General features: G+C 44.4%; 1 protein-coding gene across 4 annotated transcripts in view; it reads left to right on the top strand.

Annotated features, from left to right (window-relative positions):
- The first annotated feature begins 2,332 nt into the window (after window positions 1–2,332).
- Window positions 2,333–16,178, top strand: part of FBXO34 (F-box protein 34) — a 39,704-nt gene continuing 25,858 nt past the window's right edge. For all 4 annotated transcript variants that reach the window (XM_057433042.1, XM_057433037.1, XM_057433041.1 and 1 more), the window contains exon 1: window positions 2,333–2,465. The gene's annotated coding sequence lies outside the window, so the exon portion shown is untranslated. The remainder of the gene's footprint in view (window positions 2,466–16,178) is intronic.

Here is a 16,178-nt window from a genome sequence, read left to right as displayed (position 1 = left end):
AGATTTCTAGTATATGTGTGTGTGTATTTAATTTATTTTGGCTTAAAACCTGCATGTGTTTTTTTTTTCTCAGCATGCACCTCTGTGTCTCCACTGCCCAGAAGCAGAACATGTCATATGGAAGCTGGATGTGACTGCTGGGGTTGTTTCATGATTAAAACAAATACAAGGAACGGCTTGGTTTAGAGAGTACAACAATGCAAAACTTTGAGGAATATGACCATTAATTAAAATTGAAACAATGAAAGAGCTGTAAGGATTTGGTTAATCCCATGTACTCTGTCAGTTGAACTTCTCCAGGCCTCTGATAAGATAGGACTGGGTTTATCTATTGTATTTTTAATGTTCAAGGCTACTGAAATGCAAAAGTGCCAGATAGCCATGTAAGCTAAACAATGTTCAAAAGCTTTCTTATATTATCACTAAATGCCCTGGCTGGGCTGGGAGGGGTAGGGGCAATGGGAGAAAGGTTTCTTAATCATTAGAAGGTACTTAGCAGCAAATGGCCTTTAGCTGTGTTTATCAACTTACAACAAAAGATTTGTTCTGTACCATTGTGAGGCCTTTTTCTAATATGACAGGGCACATATTTCATTCCCCTGTAAGCTGTTGGGCGATATCTTGTGTGTCAGTGTATGTCACTGGGCTGTGGTACCACTCTAGTAAATTTTTTTTTTTTTTTCCATGTGCACAAACAAATCACCATGGTCCTATAGCAAACCCCAGAACTTTCCTCTGGAACACATGAAGCTACTGTGTCAGCAGCAGCTCAATCCCATTGTTCTGGGGTTTTGTTACGGTCCAGAGGAGAAAGTACTGGAAGGATGAGGAACTGTAGGTTCTGTTTTCTGCCCTGTCACTGATCTAATATGTGACGTTTGGCAACTCATTTTACTTCTGTCATCCCTCCCATCCTCATGTTATCTTTGTATATAGCAGCTGTAACTAACAGGGACGCTGGAGACTTTTGGAGATTCATCTCAGCCATCTGACACGCCATGTTCATGTGATCCTGTGTCTTGGCTAATTAGCTCTGCCCCTTGTCAGCACTGTGCTGTGCTGGCACACACTGCTTTTTAGCTTGAGAATGGTCTCGAAGATCTTCTCACAGTATTGCATTACACAGTTGTAAGTCACACCCCCACTGCTGCCCTCCTGCAGGTCAGAGAAATTAGACCTTTTTGGTTTGCTAGCCTTGCCCTTACTCTGGGTGATCTGTGGTCCTCCCTCACAGGACCTGCATCCCTCCTCAACTGCTGAAATCTTTTGGGATTTCATCCTGGGAGGGGGAAAAGCTCCTTCTTGCAGGAACTCTATTAGGCTTCAGCTAACATCTGGTGCCCACTGCTTAATTCCCTTTTTCCCAATGCCTTCCCTTTGCATTTTCCTCTTGTACTCAGTACATTTGGTTTTGGAGGACTTCCCTGGTGCCCGTTTCCCTCTGTAGGCTGAGGGCTCCAAGAGGATAACATAAGGAAGATGTCTGGGGTGATGCCTATGTGATGAACCACTGCCCAGGGGCTGCACAGCATGGGACAAATCTACACCAGGAACAGCAGCAACATTTTCACAGATCACTGCAAAGGGTACTTAGTGATTGTGCTGAGGAGGCAATCTTGGCAAACAAGCTAGCTGGAACCGAGCTAGCGAGGTTCCATTATCTTGAAGGACTACTTTCAAGCTCCCAGTAACGCCTTAGAAGCTCTTTTGGTCCTGCAACCAGGAACTGAGTAGATTTTAAAGCCGGAAGGTCTATCAAATGAATTTCTTTAGCCTCCTGCTGAGGGCCGTATAAATTTTTATCCTGTTATCACTGTATTAAATGCACTTGTAAGCTGCTGGTGCCAGACAGCTGGCTGGGCTCTGGCACCGTTGTTGCTGAACTTCACAGCAGGTGGCACAGGGGCAGCAAGGTCCAGGCCTGGCGACACCAGGGCGAGCAAGGCTGTGAGGTCCCACGCCGGCCAGCTTGGGGGACTGCGGGGAGGCCATGATCCTGCCGGTCTCCAGCACCGGGGTCTGTCTAGAAACATCCCTCGCCTCGAACCTGCCGACGGGACCCCACGGGCTCTGGGGAGACCGCCGAGGCCCCGAGGAGCACTCCGGGCCCGCGAAGAGGACAGCCTCCGGGCCATGAGGAGAGCTATAGTCTCTGAAAGGACCCGACAGGCCCCGAATCGGGACCCCGGTCCCTGCAGCCGGCGGTGCCTGGCGCGGCGGGGATGCCGGTGCCTGGCACTGTACGACGGCGGCCTGCAAAACCGCAACCCCCAGCGGGCCCGGGATCGTTCCACCCCGTCCCGCCCCGGGCGCGGATTGGCGCGGCCGGCGCGGCCCCTCCCGCCGCCGGGGCTGGGCGCAGGGGGGATCCGGCCGCGCCGCGCTCAGCCCATCTTAGCGCAGCTAGCCGCTGCCGCCGCGGAGCCGCCGTCTTCTGCGCGGGAGCGCGGCCAGCCCCGCTCCGGGTAGGCTTCTTGTGGTGGGTTTGGGACAGGGAGGAGGGGCGTCAGCTGCTCGGTGCGCTTCGGCTCGGCTTGCCTCGGCTCGGCGCGGGGCCGCAGGCCGGGGCGGGCAGGTGGGCGGCGAGCAGGCCCCGCACGCGCCTCCCGCTAGCACCTCCCGCTCTCTGGCCGGCCATGGTGGTTCTGGGGGCCGCCGAGGGGCCACTGGCCGCCTGCCGGACAGGGCTGCGCGGCGCCGGGCTCCACGGAGGGCACCGGGCCTCCTCGCTCCCCCGGCGCGGCGCCTCCCCGCCGCCGGCCGCCCCCTCTCGTTTCTGTTTTGTCCTGTGTTATTCCCGGCGCCCCTCTCAGCGCAAACATTCGGCTCCCGTGCCCAGGGCGCCGCGCTGTCGGCGGTCGCAGCCTCCCTGGGGGTTTCATTGCGTTTCCCCTGTCGTGTCCCCTCCCCGGCTCCGTTGGCAGCTCTCCCGTGGCCTTCCCGCCTTCGGACGAGCCCGGCCCGCCGGGTCTGACAGCGAGAGCCCGGCGGCGGGGGGAAGGAGGGCTCCTTGTGAGCCGGGTGCCGGCCCCTCCGCGCGGCCCGGAGCTGCTCTCCTCCCATGCGGTTGCATAACGCGTGGCTGGGGGGGTTGGGGGACGGCCCGGGAGCTGTGTTTTGGCGGGTCACGGGCTCTCGGTGGGCCCGCCTGCAGGAACGCGGGGCTTTTCCTTAAAAAAAGACAACATCAGAACAACCCCCCACGTATTTTTAACCAAACTTTAGCCTTCTGAGCGCTGTCACTTCCTGATGGTGTGATTCTGTATGGCTTACGCCGTGCTCATGCATCTGTCAGCTTTCCAGAGGGAAGGGTTGGGGAGCTCAGAGAACATAAACAGTGATCTAAAAAGACAGCGTTAATCGTTATTAGGTATTGTAGGTAGTACTTTAACAAGGTGTTCACGTGGGGATGGTTTAAGGACCTAAGGAAAGGTTCAGTATACAATTACAGGGGAAGAGATTTCTTCTCAAAATTACTTCCTTAAAGGCCTTACTCGAAACAATAAGCGTAGCTTCTAATTTCTTCAGTAAACCGAGTTTTTTGACTTGTGCCGTGTGGCTTCCAATTGGAAACAAAACGTGTACTGGCTGGAGAAATAGGACTGACACTCGTCCTGCGAGGTGTTTTATACAGTGCTCAACAGCAGCGTATGTCTCTCGTCTCCGTTCATAAATAACCGGGTTGGAAGGGCTGTTTAGCACAGCCGCAGCAGCTCGGGGTTCGTCGAGGGCTGTAAAACCAGCCTGCGAATCTGTGTACATACTCAAGTGGTTAACCCTGCTGTGCTGCGAGCTGCCTTGGCTATACCATAGTTCTCGGTATACAGTGTTGGTAGCTAGAGATATCCAGGCTAGCTTTGAAATGGGCTAATGTGTGGCAGAGACTCGAGTCACAAGCCTTAATGAGTGTTTGCGTAGTGCTTCGTATTTTCTCGGATGAAAGGTTTTAAATAATTGGCCATTATAATTGTCTGTCACCCCCAGAGAAGAGCCAAAAAAAAATAAAAAAAATCAATCCACATGGAAGTAGGCAGTTGTTTATGAAGTCCAAAGTCTAAACCTGTAAATGCCTGTAGGTGGTTAATGTTGTTACTGCTTAACACGGAGACGGCAAAATGACTGACTGAAAGAAAAAAGATCTAGTTCTGCTCTCTTTTTGAGCCATTACTCTGAGCATTGGCCGGACAAATGACATCCTGCTGATGGGTGAGCTACTGGTCTTCAGTGCCCTTGAAGAATTCCTGGTGTGACTGGTTGCACTAGTGTTGTGTTGGGGTGTTTTGTTTTTTTTTTCTCTTGAAGTCTTAACTGGAAGCCTTGTGCAGTGTTTTGATTCCTTTTTGGTAAATGGCTAATCCCTTGCTGCAGGGGATAGGAGTGTTCTGAATGCAGTGGTTTTGGGTCCTGAGGGGAGTGCCTTGCATTGCTTTCCAGCAGCCACAGTGACAGCATTATTGACTCATTTTGAAGGTAACTCGCCCAATATTCCTCTTACCTGTGAAACCCCGTAAATTTGCTGTAGCACAGAGCCTTTGAGGGAAAGAAATAGAATGTCAAGGAGCCTGGGCTTCATCACCAGCAGCCTGGGAACAAAGACATTGCACTTGCCAAACTCCTCATGACAAACTTCCATTTTAGTTGGTGGGAAAAGTTGTGGGATTTGATTTAATAACCAGTGTCTTAAAATCATTTTGCATGTTCCATGTGACTAAGTTGTCTCTTTCATATTTAATTGGGGAATGAGCAGAGCTTGAGGAGGAAGCTGTGTATGTTTCACTAGCACTAAATGGTCTTAAAATTCTTTCCTTTTAGATAAGGATTGTGAAGAAGTGCGAGTGACTTGTCAAGCACTAAGCTGCAGCTGACTTTCTTATAGGCATATAAACCATCTTTTTGCTTCCCTTAAAACTGGAAGCTTGTCTTATAATGTGCTGTGTATGTGCACCACAGTGTTGGTGAGCTCTTGGCCACCTTGAATAGCAGTGAGATCATGTGTTCATAGAGACTGGCATGTAGTTCCTGTGCCAGAAGGGGCTGTGGTTTTGAGGTACAGAGGTGTCAAGTTCAATTTCTAGTGCTGTGAAGCTGAATACTGGGAAATAGATACACAATACTACCTAGGTGTAACTGGAGACCTGGAGGTTCCATGTCTCAACACATTCATCATAATGTGTTACTTCCACTTCTTGCTGCCCTATAGCGTAACGAAACAAGCAGTTTGGTATAATCCTCAGACACCAGTGATTTTATTATTGGCAGATATGGCATATTTTAATATTCCTGTTGCAGGCTTGATACCTGGTTTCAAAAAGGATAATGGCTTTTCTTGCACCAGGTAGTTGAGACTCTAAGGAAAACATAGCACTGGTCTTCAGGCTATGTTTAAAGATAACATAGTTTTGGAAGCGTACATCTCTCTTGACTTTGCTGCTTTTATGGGTTTTGTGGATTATTTGGTCATCAGATGTATTACTAAATGTTCCTATCCATGCATTTAAGCTTTTGAAGGAGGTCATTAGTGAAAGTTGGTGGTTAGAGATCAATTTACCAGCTTTGTAAGCTCTGCAGAGAGGAGGGCACAGGAGTGCTGCTCTGGTATGTGTAGCTGCTCAGTTTTTATTTGTACCATATTTTACTGGTTTTGTTTTCCAAGTTGTTTTGATTCTATTAACTTGTTAAATTTAGATACTATTAAAGTCAGTGTAATAGAACTTTTTTAATGTATGAAGGTTGTCTTTTTTTTTTTTAATGTCCTTTTTTTCACCCCTAGGATACTGAGAATTGAATTAAGTGCCTGTAGTGTGGCTTCTGGCTGTAGTGTGGGATTTGTATTTGTTCCCCAAATAACTTCATTTTTTTTGTCATCTTGTGGAAGTGAAATACCTGCTGTATCACTTGCTAATCCTGGTGTTGCAGTCAATGCTAGGGCATAACTGAAGGTGTATTGAGTACTGTAGGCATGGAGGTTGGGTTTAATCTAGTGATTTTTGGGTATAAAATGTAGAGAAATCAGAGCGGGACTGGCTGATACACGTATAGTGTGGGCTTGTATTTCTACTGTCAGCGATACACACTTGGACAGTAAGTTGATGGTAAAAGCCGGGTGTCTGCAGTGTTGTTGTGACGGGTATCAGAGGCAGAAGGATTAACTATAGCTGGTGGTTAACTATGCCTAACCATGTTGCAATGGCACCTCCTGTTGCAGTACACAGGTAATATGGATGTTTACATGGATCACCTTCCTACACATTGGAGGTTCAGCTACCTCTTTTGTTGTGAGTTGCTGCCACATGACTACTTAATGCTGTTTTGAGAGTAAAAATACACTACAGAGGAATGTGTAAATGGCTGTTAAGAAAATGTCAGCTTTTAAAAAAAATAGGTATTCAGTAATGGCTGACTGGTATCTTGGGGTGTAGAAAATAGTGCTTTTCCATGTGATTAAAAAAAGTTCCTGCTTTAGAAACTGCTGTGTCTGCAGTTCATAGCAAAGTAATGGGATTTAGGTAGCACGGAGGCTGAATTTCTGCCAGTTAAAATCTTGCTGTCCTAATGTGCCATTTTGTACAATTCTTGGAAGCTAATATACAATGTTATTCTGCCTTACAGCAAAACAACTAATGATTAAAAATTCAGCAGATGCTGTGGTTCACTTAACTATTTGTTCTTTCATCATTCAGGTCATATCACACAATTAGTGTTTCTAATGTTCGATCTAGCTTTTTTGCTCTAAGAATGGAAATTATCTGAACTACCAGGGGATTTACGAAACTGTTTTGGCAGGAACTGGGCTATGCAAAGTAAATTATTCAGAACTGTTTTTATCCTTCCCCTAACTTGGAGAATCTCTTTTTGATTTCTCAAATATTAGTTAGTGCCAAACAGGGCTTTTGTTTCTGCAACTTCTCTCCCTTTAAAAATCGAACTGTTTTCTTTTGATTGCTTTGAGATAAATGAGACTCCCTACTTGAGAAGGGGAGGGAGAGAACATGATAGGTATAAGTGCTTGGTTTCTTACTTAAACTCAGTATTTCATTTGGCCACAGAAGTGTTTTTGTATGAGAATTCTCATTTTGTTTTGGGCACGGTTTCTGCTGCTTTCAGGACATGTACTTTTAATTTGCACAGTTTTGGTTAATGGTATTCAAGCCAGCATGTCGCTTGACTTTTAAATTAGAGTTAAAGTTTTCCTTCCCCATGTAACTTTAATTAGATATGTTTTGGGCTCTTTTTGTAGCACGCATAGGTTCTAGAAACCTTTTTCTGGACTACCTGGAGCTAGAAAGCAATGTCCATGTAGCAACTTTCGTAGCATATTTTCATTTCTTTCACAAGTTTTCTGTTTGGAAGCTGATGCCTGAACTGCACAAGAAGCAGCCTGTCTTATCTTTTCACAATTGGTGCAGTAACTGCCTTTGGTTGATTTCTCAACACTCACCTGCTGGTACTCACAGTAGGAGATGGAATGCTCTTCGTTGGGTGCCCTCTAAACTGGGTGCATGCATTGACATACATGTTTATGAATCATGCTGTTACAAGCATGATAAAGGCAGGATAACAATGGAGAAAAGTTGCTGGGTCATCCAGTGTCTTTGACAGTAACTTTTTATACTGGGGCAGTGCTTAGCTCGAGTGGTTAAGAGAAACTAAATTCAGAATGTGGAGCGCAGGTGGAGTATTTTGGTCAAGGGCACACCTGAGGTTCAGTCATTCAGCTCAGCGTATTGCTGCAGGTAGCTTGAGAATTGCAGGGTTTAGGAGAAGGCTGTATCTTTGTATGCATGAAGTGGCAAATCAGTAATAGGAATGGAAAAGGTGAATTTGTGCATTACAGAATGTGATATGCAGTATATGACTGATATGCCCACAAACTGCATTTTAGAGAAGTAATAGGCAAAGCCCATTCTTTATGCACATTGTTTGAACTTGCCATTTGGATGACTTTCTGTGTTCTGTGAATTAGCACATCAAGACAATGAATTTTTAGTCAAGGCAGACAGTCTTCTTTGGAAAAACCTGTTTGGACTACAAACGCTAATCTGCTCTGAGAGAACTTGCTTCAGCTAAATTGTCAGCAGATAGTCAGTTGGTTTGAAAAATGAAGTTTAAAATATGTAAACTCTCCCCCAGCCTCCTTAGTGTCTTGCTTAGAATGATGGGAAAGGATTCCGATTGGGTTTTGCATACTCCTAATACCATGTATGCCTGTATCCAGCATGCTGTTTACTTAAGGAACTGATATTCAGGATAATGCGTTTAATCTCCAATTGCAAAAAATAACTTCACACGCAGCTAATTCCATCTGCTGGAAGCAGAAGAGCGAGGCTGACTTTGTCATTTATTTGGGACCTGCTTTCTGCTGGGCTAATTACTATGTATGAACTTTGGAAATTTGCATAATTTTTTGGCAAACTTAAGCAGCAGCCATTTTAATTTAGAATTTTATTAGCTTGAAACATCCCTAGCAACTTCTAAGCTACTTCTACTTCATTCTGGGGTTTTGGTATTTTATGGACTTTGATTTAGCAAGCTTCAGTAACATTTTTTTCTTTCCTCCTTGCAATGACTTCTGTATGTAACAGCAGCTTGCTTCCATTTCCAGTAACTTTCAACCTGCAGTCTAATGCAAAATGCCTTCTGTCATTCAAATAAAAAAAGTGTTGAGATTAAATTCTCATAAAACAGATGCGAAAACATTAGATGTTAGGTTTTGGTTGCCCTTCTGCAGTGTGAGAAGAGCACTTGAAATATTTTAAGTGTAGATGGGTTTCAAAAAGTAACCTTGGGGAGTATGGGGCATGTCAAGTCTGGTCCTAATTCTGCTAAAAGCTGGTCTCATGATGTGAATTCTTAAACTCCAGAAAGTTTGGATGTAAAATCATCATTGCGGATAGCTACTAAATGTTCTGTCATATTGAAAGCCTGGGGTTTTACGCATTTTCAGCTTCTCAAGGTGTCTAGCAATGCCTTTGCCACTCGATTCACTTCTCTTCTTGTGACCTCCTCCAACTGATTTTGCTACTTGGCAGTCAGTGGAGGTGCATAATCTGTAGAATATTAAAACAGTTGGAATTTTATAGTGAAAAATACTGTCTACTTTATTGGAATGCTGTTATTTACTGACTCTTTTTCTTTTGGATGCAATAGACTGGATTAATTTTAAAATCTGAACTATTCTTTCTGTGTTATGGTCTTAGCCTGCTTTCTATCTCAGTACCATGAGAAACTTCCTATTTTGCTGTGTGGAATTGCTGTCCTGTGCCTTTGTCCCTCTTTCCTCCTCCCTGTTATTCCGCTGATCACTTAAGAATGCAGTTTCTTCTTTGGGATGAATGAGGTTATATTGCTAGGCTCTTTAATTCCTTTCTAATCGGCAGAAAGCCAAGCATAAAATCTTGTTCCTAAGTCACTCTAGAGATTTCTTTGTATGTGCTATTTTCTTTGCATGCTAACATCACTGAAAAGATTTTGCTTCTTTCCTTTCCCCAGAAACCAGACATAATTATGTTTGTGTGTATGTGTAGGCTTGGGTGTTGCTGCTCTGCAGCCCAGCAAGCAATTTGGAGTCCTTGGGCAGTTTAAGACCAAAGTAGCATCAAAGGCAGCAGCTATCCCTCTGCATCTAGGTAGGTGAAATAATTTCTGTTGTATCTAAACTTCAAAGACTAACTCCTGACTTGTGCCTGTGGTTTGGCTCTCTGCAATGTGTCATACTGGAGGCTATATTTTTAAAAAGAGTTTGGACAATGAGTTCAAACAAGACTTACTGCATATTGAGTGATAGTAGCTAGTGTTAAACTGGACTGGAGTTTATGTTCACCGGCTCACATGATTACAGAGGCAGCCTAGTTCCCTTTTGATTCATAAAGCTCTTCATTGAGGTCTTTGTTTTGAACTTTGCCTCGCTCTAAGTCTTTATTGCAAAGTGTAAAAATCCTTTCCATCATGAAGCCTCCACTTTGGGATTGGGACTGCAGTCTTAGCGTATTTATGTCTTCAAAGCTTTGGTGCTTCTTCCTGTCCTGACTCCTGTAGTTGAGAGAAGCTCCCTGTAAACATATATGCAAAGTTTACTCTCCTGCCATTAGGCTGCTCTTGCTTTGGTATCATGCAGCCTGTCAGGGTGACTGATTTTCTCAGTCATTTGTCTTTCTGACAGCCTGCGCATGTCCCTGTCCTGTCTTGGGGAGAGGAGGCTGTCCCTGTGCAGGATGTTTGTGCCCAGGCAATCCGCTTCTCAACAGTCTTGAGCATGCAGGGCATGGTAGCTTGAGACAAATGGTCAGGGATCTTTAAGGAAAACCTGCCCTCTGGAAATGGGTTTCTAGACCTCAATTTAACCATCAGGGCACCAGGTATATGTAACAGTTTGCCATCAAGTTTGGGGTAAACTGTTAGATTCTTGCCTCTTTATTTTTAAATTTCCTTTCTAAAGAAGGATGGTACTCTACTGTTGTGTTTTAACTGAGGTAACTTAATGAACACATGAATGAAGTGATGTTATCTTAATAAACATGAATGAAATGATGCAAAGAGTGCTTGTTTATACATCTGAAATCCAAGTAAATCTGCTGCCACTTCTGAAATTTGGGCTGTGGGAGGATTACTGATAGCAGTAAACCCATCTTCCATGGTGTTAAGAAAAAAAAAATCCCTGTGTTTCTCCTACAGTGGTTATGGATTTTTTTTTTTTTAGATGCAGTAGGACTGCAGATCTAGTCATACTAAAATGTATAATAACTTGCTTTGAGTTGGTCTTGCAGCAGAAGCAGTTGGAGATGTAGCTTTGATACAGATTACTGGGAATTCTCTTTTGATGTTGCAGCTTTACAGCCTAAGCTAGAAATGGGAGCTCAGAGCAGTTTCAGTCATGCTCCCTCCTTGCATAGTGCATGGGATGCCACCAGCAGTGTTCTAAACCAGTTTTCCTAATGATTCCTTTGTTAGGCCTTTACAGCTTATGGAATTGTTAAAATGAGATCCACTCATGTTAGCTGTAGGCTTCTGGGTAAACTGTAGGATAAATAGTAGTAGTTTACATATGCTTATGGCAAATGTCTCTGCAGCATTCTGCATACTCTTCTAGCCTTAAAAATTGCCCTTTTTCCTCCTTGGGAAGACAGTGAGGAAAGGGTTGTGTATGGATTTGTGAAGGTAACAGCTTCATCCCTGGCCTGACTAAACCCAAGGAAGTGCAGGCACCGGTGTCCTGTAGGGATGGACCATATGTCTATGGGAAAACATATTTAGGAGGTTGTGAAGAAATGAACATGGAAAAAAGTAAGGGAACTTTATCCGAGTGTAAAATTATGCCTGCAGTGGAGCTATATGGAGCTAGTTCATTGCTGTTGCTAGTTGCATTAATATTGGCTGTAAGGGTTTTTGGGTTTTGGGTTTGTTTTTTTTTTTTTTTCCTTCGTGTTTCTTGGGTCACAGCATTGACAACAAGGAATTGTTCTTCAGCAGGTGGCTGCCCAGGCAAAACAAAGGCAGCTATGGACTATGGAGTCTGTCAGTCTGCTTTCCATTTGAAGAAACCTAGAGATTAAATGAAGTAAATGTAAAAGTTTATCATGATAGAGAAACTTTCCTGGGGTATACTTGAGGCACAGACTGTTGGGAGAAAGCATGTCTTTAATTAGACCAACTGGTACCACTGGGGTGGAGGGGAGGATGAGTGGGCTTCTGAGCATGAATAAATGTCAATATATATTTTATCAGAATTGCAGTTTGGAAGCAGAGATTCACTATGGGTTGCCATTTGGCTTTGGGGTGTCTGGGGCCTTTCTGCATCTTCTGTATATTAGTTGCAGTTAGGGAAGGAGCTGTGAATACTGCTTTACAAACATAAAGCATAACTCTTTAAGGAAGGGGAGATTGTAAATGGTGCAGGTAAAATAAGCTGGCGTTGTCAGGCTGGAGTCAATAAAGCTAGACAAAGTGCCAGCAAGTGATACCTGTGTCCTGAGCTTAATGTATTCACAGTGGTCATGCTGGGGAGGGTTAGTGGGAGATGCTTTAACTTAAAGCTAGTAGGAACAGCAGTGTTGTTTTCCTCTGAAAAGCTATGTGCTTTTACTGGAATGGCTAAATGCAGGCATGTTAAACTTAATATATGCATGTGTGGGTAATCCGAGAAAACATCCCAACAAGTAACCCAGTAACTTTCTTCTGGGGAAATGCTGAGAATATCACCTTTGCTGCCATTCAGGTCCAAGTTGGGCTCCTTAGCAGCTTGTAAGTGACAGCTCTCCTTTGCATTATGGGTATTTTAAGTTACAAGGGTAGCAGAGCTAGAGGGAGAGGTGATAATGTCTGTGCTGGGTGTTTTATTCCTTCGTTTTAGGGGGGAGGAGGAGGAGGAGGAGATGGGACTAATTGCATACCTTCTAATTCTGGTTACTTCATTACTGAATAATCATTGGAGCAGCCCAGCAATCTGCTCTGATAGCAGATGAGCGGTGTAGCTTGCAGCACTTCAATCTAAACAAAACTTAAGGGCTTTTTCCTTTTTCGCCTGCAGTGAAACTGATTTTGTTACATGAATGTTAGCTAGGACAGAGGTGTTCTTGCAGCTCTCATGATGCTTCTCTGGGCTTTGTGCATGTTAGAGGTACGTCCCCAGTGTATGTAGCAAAAATATCCTAAAATACTGCATTACTTTATCTGGCAGATTCAGTTGAAGGCTTTCCAAGTAGTTTGCCAGGGGAAGATCTGTTTAACTTTGACATTAGATGTTTCAGAGGGTTTAAATATAAACTGATGAACATTTAGAATATATGTGCTTTCCATAATGATACATGTTAATTAGTTTTTCTATCTGCATCAAGCCCTGAAATAGTCAAATAAACCAGCTTGAGGACACCTCTGCTACCGCTTCTGTTTCAGAACATAAGTCCCTGTGGTGAGAGTGGTCACGTTGGCAAGGCTGTAGCAGAATGGTGTCATTTTAGTTCCACAGTGTAGAAATGGTGTTATATGCAACCTATATTATGCAAAAGAGAATTATCAGGCAGAGCTTCAGAGAGAGGGTTCTTGTCTGTCTTTGAAATGGGATAAAAGTGCATTCGTGCATCGGGCTGAATGTTGGTAATGTATCTTCTTGGAAATAATGTTGATGATCATGATTTTGAGGTACTGGCTTAAGGCCATGAGAGCACTGCAGACAAGTGCCTGGATTTTGCATAGCATAGTACTGGGCAAAGTTTAAACTCTTGTCAGGTGAACTTTTTCTGGACTGCAGTAGAGCTGTTAAATCTGATCTGTTCCTAAAAAGACAGCTGACTGTGCATTCTGAGCCACATACAATTCTTTGTCTCTGCTTTTGTCTTGAATGGAAAAGTAGTTTGGTTTTGCATTAAATGGAACTCAACTGTCACTGCCCCAAAGGGGTTCTGTTGTTGCAGGCTCTGCTTGAATTCTTAGGCAGTGTTCTTGGCTCTCACTGCTTTTTGCTGTAAGCCCAGTAACTCAAATCAGAACGATGGGAGGATGGCAACACACTAAGACAGATATTTGTTGACAGGTAAAAAAATCTTGTGAAATGAAATATAATGCACTTTTTCACTGTTGATTATTTTTGCAAGTTTGGGCTTGCTTGTGTTGGTCATAACTTGGCTGATAGGATTGGTCATGTAGAGCAACTCGGTATGGGTCCAACTGCAGCATTAATCTCTTGGAATAACTTCAGGTGAAGTGATGTTGAATTTCAGATAATTAGAGGGTATGAGGCCCTCTTAGTCGGGCCTTGCATTTATAGGGTGGCTTTCAGAGGGAAGGACCCAAACGTGCTTTGCTAACTGGCCTGTGCATCATGCACTGGAGTGGATCCATGCTTTGATAAGAACAATATGGGTTCTTCTGATGAGATGAACTGCATCACCTTTTTTTTAAGGAGGCATTTATTTATTTGGATAGAGGAAAAATACTTTTTTCCCTGTGAAAAATCAATAGCTGATCAGACTCCTCCATTCATTTATAGCCACTGATACTGCAGGGACAGGAGGCAGGCAGGTTTGAGTGGGTATAGCCTAAATAAAAACTAGGTTCAAGCCTGGAGTATTATCTGGCAGCAGGATTGTAAGAAGAAGGCTGTAGAACATGAGTCTCATGGGGGAGCGCTGGTGCTGTGCTGCCTTTTTAAGAGAGGTTGGGGGCCTTGCCTGCATGGGAAAAAGAAGCTAGAATATGGGCTGTGATAACTCCTTGTCATGCTGGCCAACCTCCTCTGAGGGTAAGTAGGTGGAAAGGGGCACAGCTGTGGGCAGGAGGTTCAGCTGGGTCTGCAAAGCACAGCTCTTTCCTATGAGCGGGTGAAGGTCATCTACCTGTATGCTTATAATGAATGGTAGACGCCATTACGAGAGGTTAGCATCTTTTGTGCTGAGATGGACTGCTGGATGATAAAATGGTGTCTCTCACAAATGCCTCAAATGTGGAGTGCTGGATCCTGCTTTGTTAGTTGTTAAAGGGTTGTGTGTGGTTGTGTTTCTTTATCCTGGTAAGAAAGCTAACCCTACATCTCAGAATCATCTGTTTGCCTTCTTGGTGCTGCAGTTAGGATTTTTGGAGTTGTCCTAGGGTCTGTGTAAGTTGACATGGTTCTTGTGATTGTTTGGGATGGTGGCTTGTCTCCCCCATATTCTGCTTCTCTTGAAGTTTATTAACCAAGCTTCCACAGCACCCACCAGCCCTGGCTCTTCTCTGGCCTGTGTTTACTTATGTTTTCTTAGTGGTTGAAGTGTGCCTTGGTTTTTAAGTTCTTGTGTTTGGCTTGAAGGTTCATGAGCTGGGATGGGTGCACTGTGGGTGCTCATGTGCTTCAGTGTCTATGCTTATGATCCCTCTTGACTGTAAAAAACAAACTGGAGGCAGATTATAAGGTACTGGAGACTTTTTTGGGGAAAAAAAGTAATGAGTGCCTGAAGTGCCACAATCTTGTAGATTGTGTGTGGTGCCACGTAGTTGTGAGCAAGCTTTCCTTTTTGCAGAAGGTAGATCAATTCCTTGGGGGCTGGGTAGCACCTGAGCTTTATGTGAGGGAGGGGAAAAAGCTGTCCAACTTTAATCTGAATTTACTAGGTAGTTAATAAGACAGACCTTTGCCCTGAGTAACTTGTCCAGCCTGTGTTATGTTGCAGGAGCTCCATGGAGATGAAGCCTGCTGGCTTTATTTTGCTCTGAAATCCATTTGGCTTAAAGTTGCCTCCAAAATCTCAGCCTCTGCAGTACTTCAGACTTGCAGCTGGGTAACCTGCTGGGTGTTCAAGGGCTGAGGTTGGGGCAAACCCTGGATGCTTTGGTGGCTGGGAGGTGACACTGAGCTTGTCATTCAGGTGTCATGCTGAGAGCAGTGTGCCTCTTGCCTGTCTCTTCCTCCCTTCATGATTTACAATTTGTATTTAATAGTAGAGGGACTTAAATGTTTTGTTGTCTGTGCAGTTGTAGTCTGTAGGAGCAGTTAGCTGTAGTGATGTTTGGCACTGGAGCTGCCTATGGTGGCTGATTGCCTAAGTCAGTACTGCTGAAGTGAGCAGGGAGAAAGTGAAGGTATTTGCACCAGTCATTTAGAAACTGGTATAATTCAGGTCTGAATCAAGCTCGGGCTCAAACAGGTTGTAGAATTTGTTTCTATAACACTACTGGGGGTGTGGCATTGCAGAGACAAATAAACAATGGTTCCCAGCCCAGAGGCTTGTGTTCAGTATTAGATAATGAGACATGGGGTAGTTATAGCCAGGGACCTGAGTGGGAGGGGTTAGGAGAGGGTGAAGGTTACATCTCTGTAGAGAACCTGAAATGTTTCTTCTTGTGCCTGCAGCTTGTTAATGGCACTGTTAAGAAATTGTGGGTGTATCTGAGGTTATAGGAAGCATGGAAGTCAGCTTTGTAGAAGGAAGCGTTGTCTGAGTTACGGGACATGCATGGATTAATAAGAGAAAGCGGAAAGAGGTAAACTGAAACTAGTCAAGCGTGCAGGGAGTGGCTCAGTTTACACGGAAGCAGAACATGCAAAAGTACTCAAGGGTCTTGAGGAATTTAGGTGCTAGAGCAATGATGGGAAATCTGCACTCAGATTCCTAAACATGTGTGCTTGATGAGAATGGAGGAACAGGTCAAGAAAGGGGTCCAGCATGGCTGCCAAGAGCTTTGTAGTCCCTCCTCTTTGCTGTCCTTGC

Source organism: Pezoporus wallicus, unplaced genomic scaffold, assembly GCF_028554395.1.
Source record: "Pezoporus wallicus isolate ANWC-B61680 ecotype Strahan unplaced genomic scaffold, APGP_CSIRO_Pwel_v1 contig_7379, whole genome shotgun sequence".
Taxonomy (NCBI): Eukaryota; Metazoa; Chordata; class Aves; order Psittaciformes; family Psittacidae; genus Pezoporus; species Pezoporus wallicus.
This window is presented reverse-complemented; position numbering and strand designations above follow the sequence as displayed.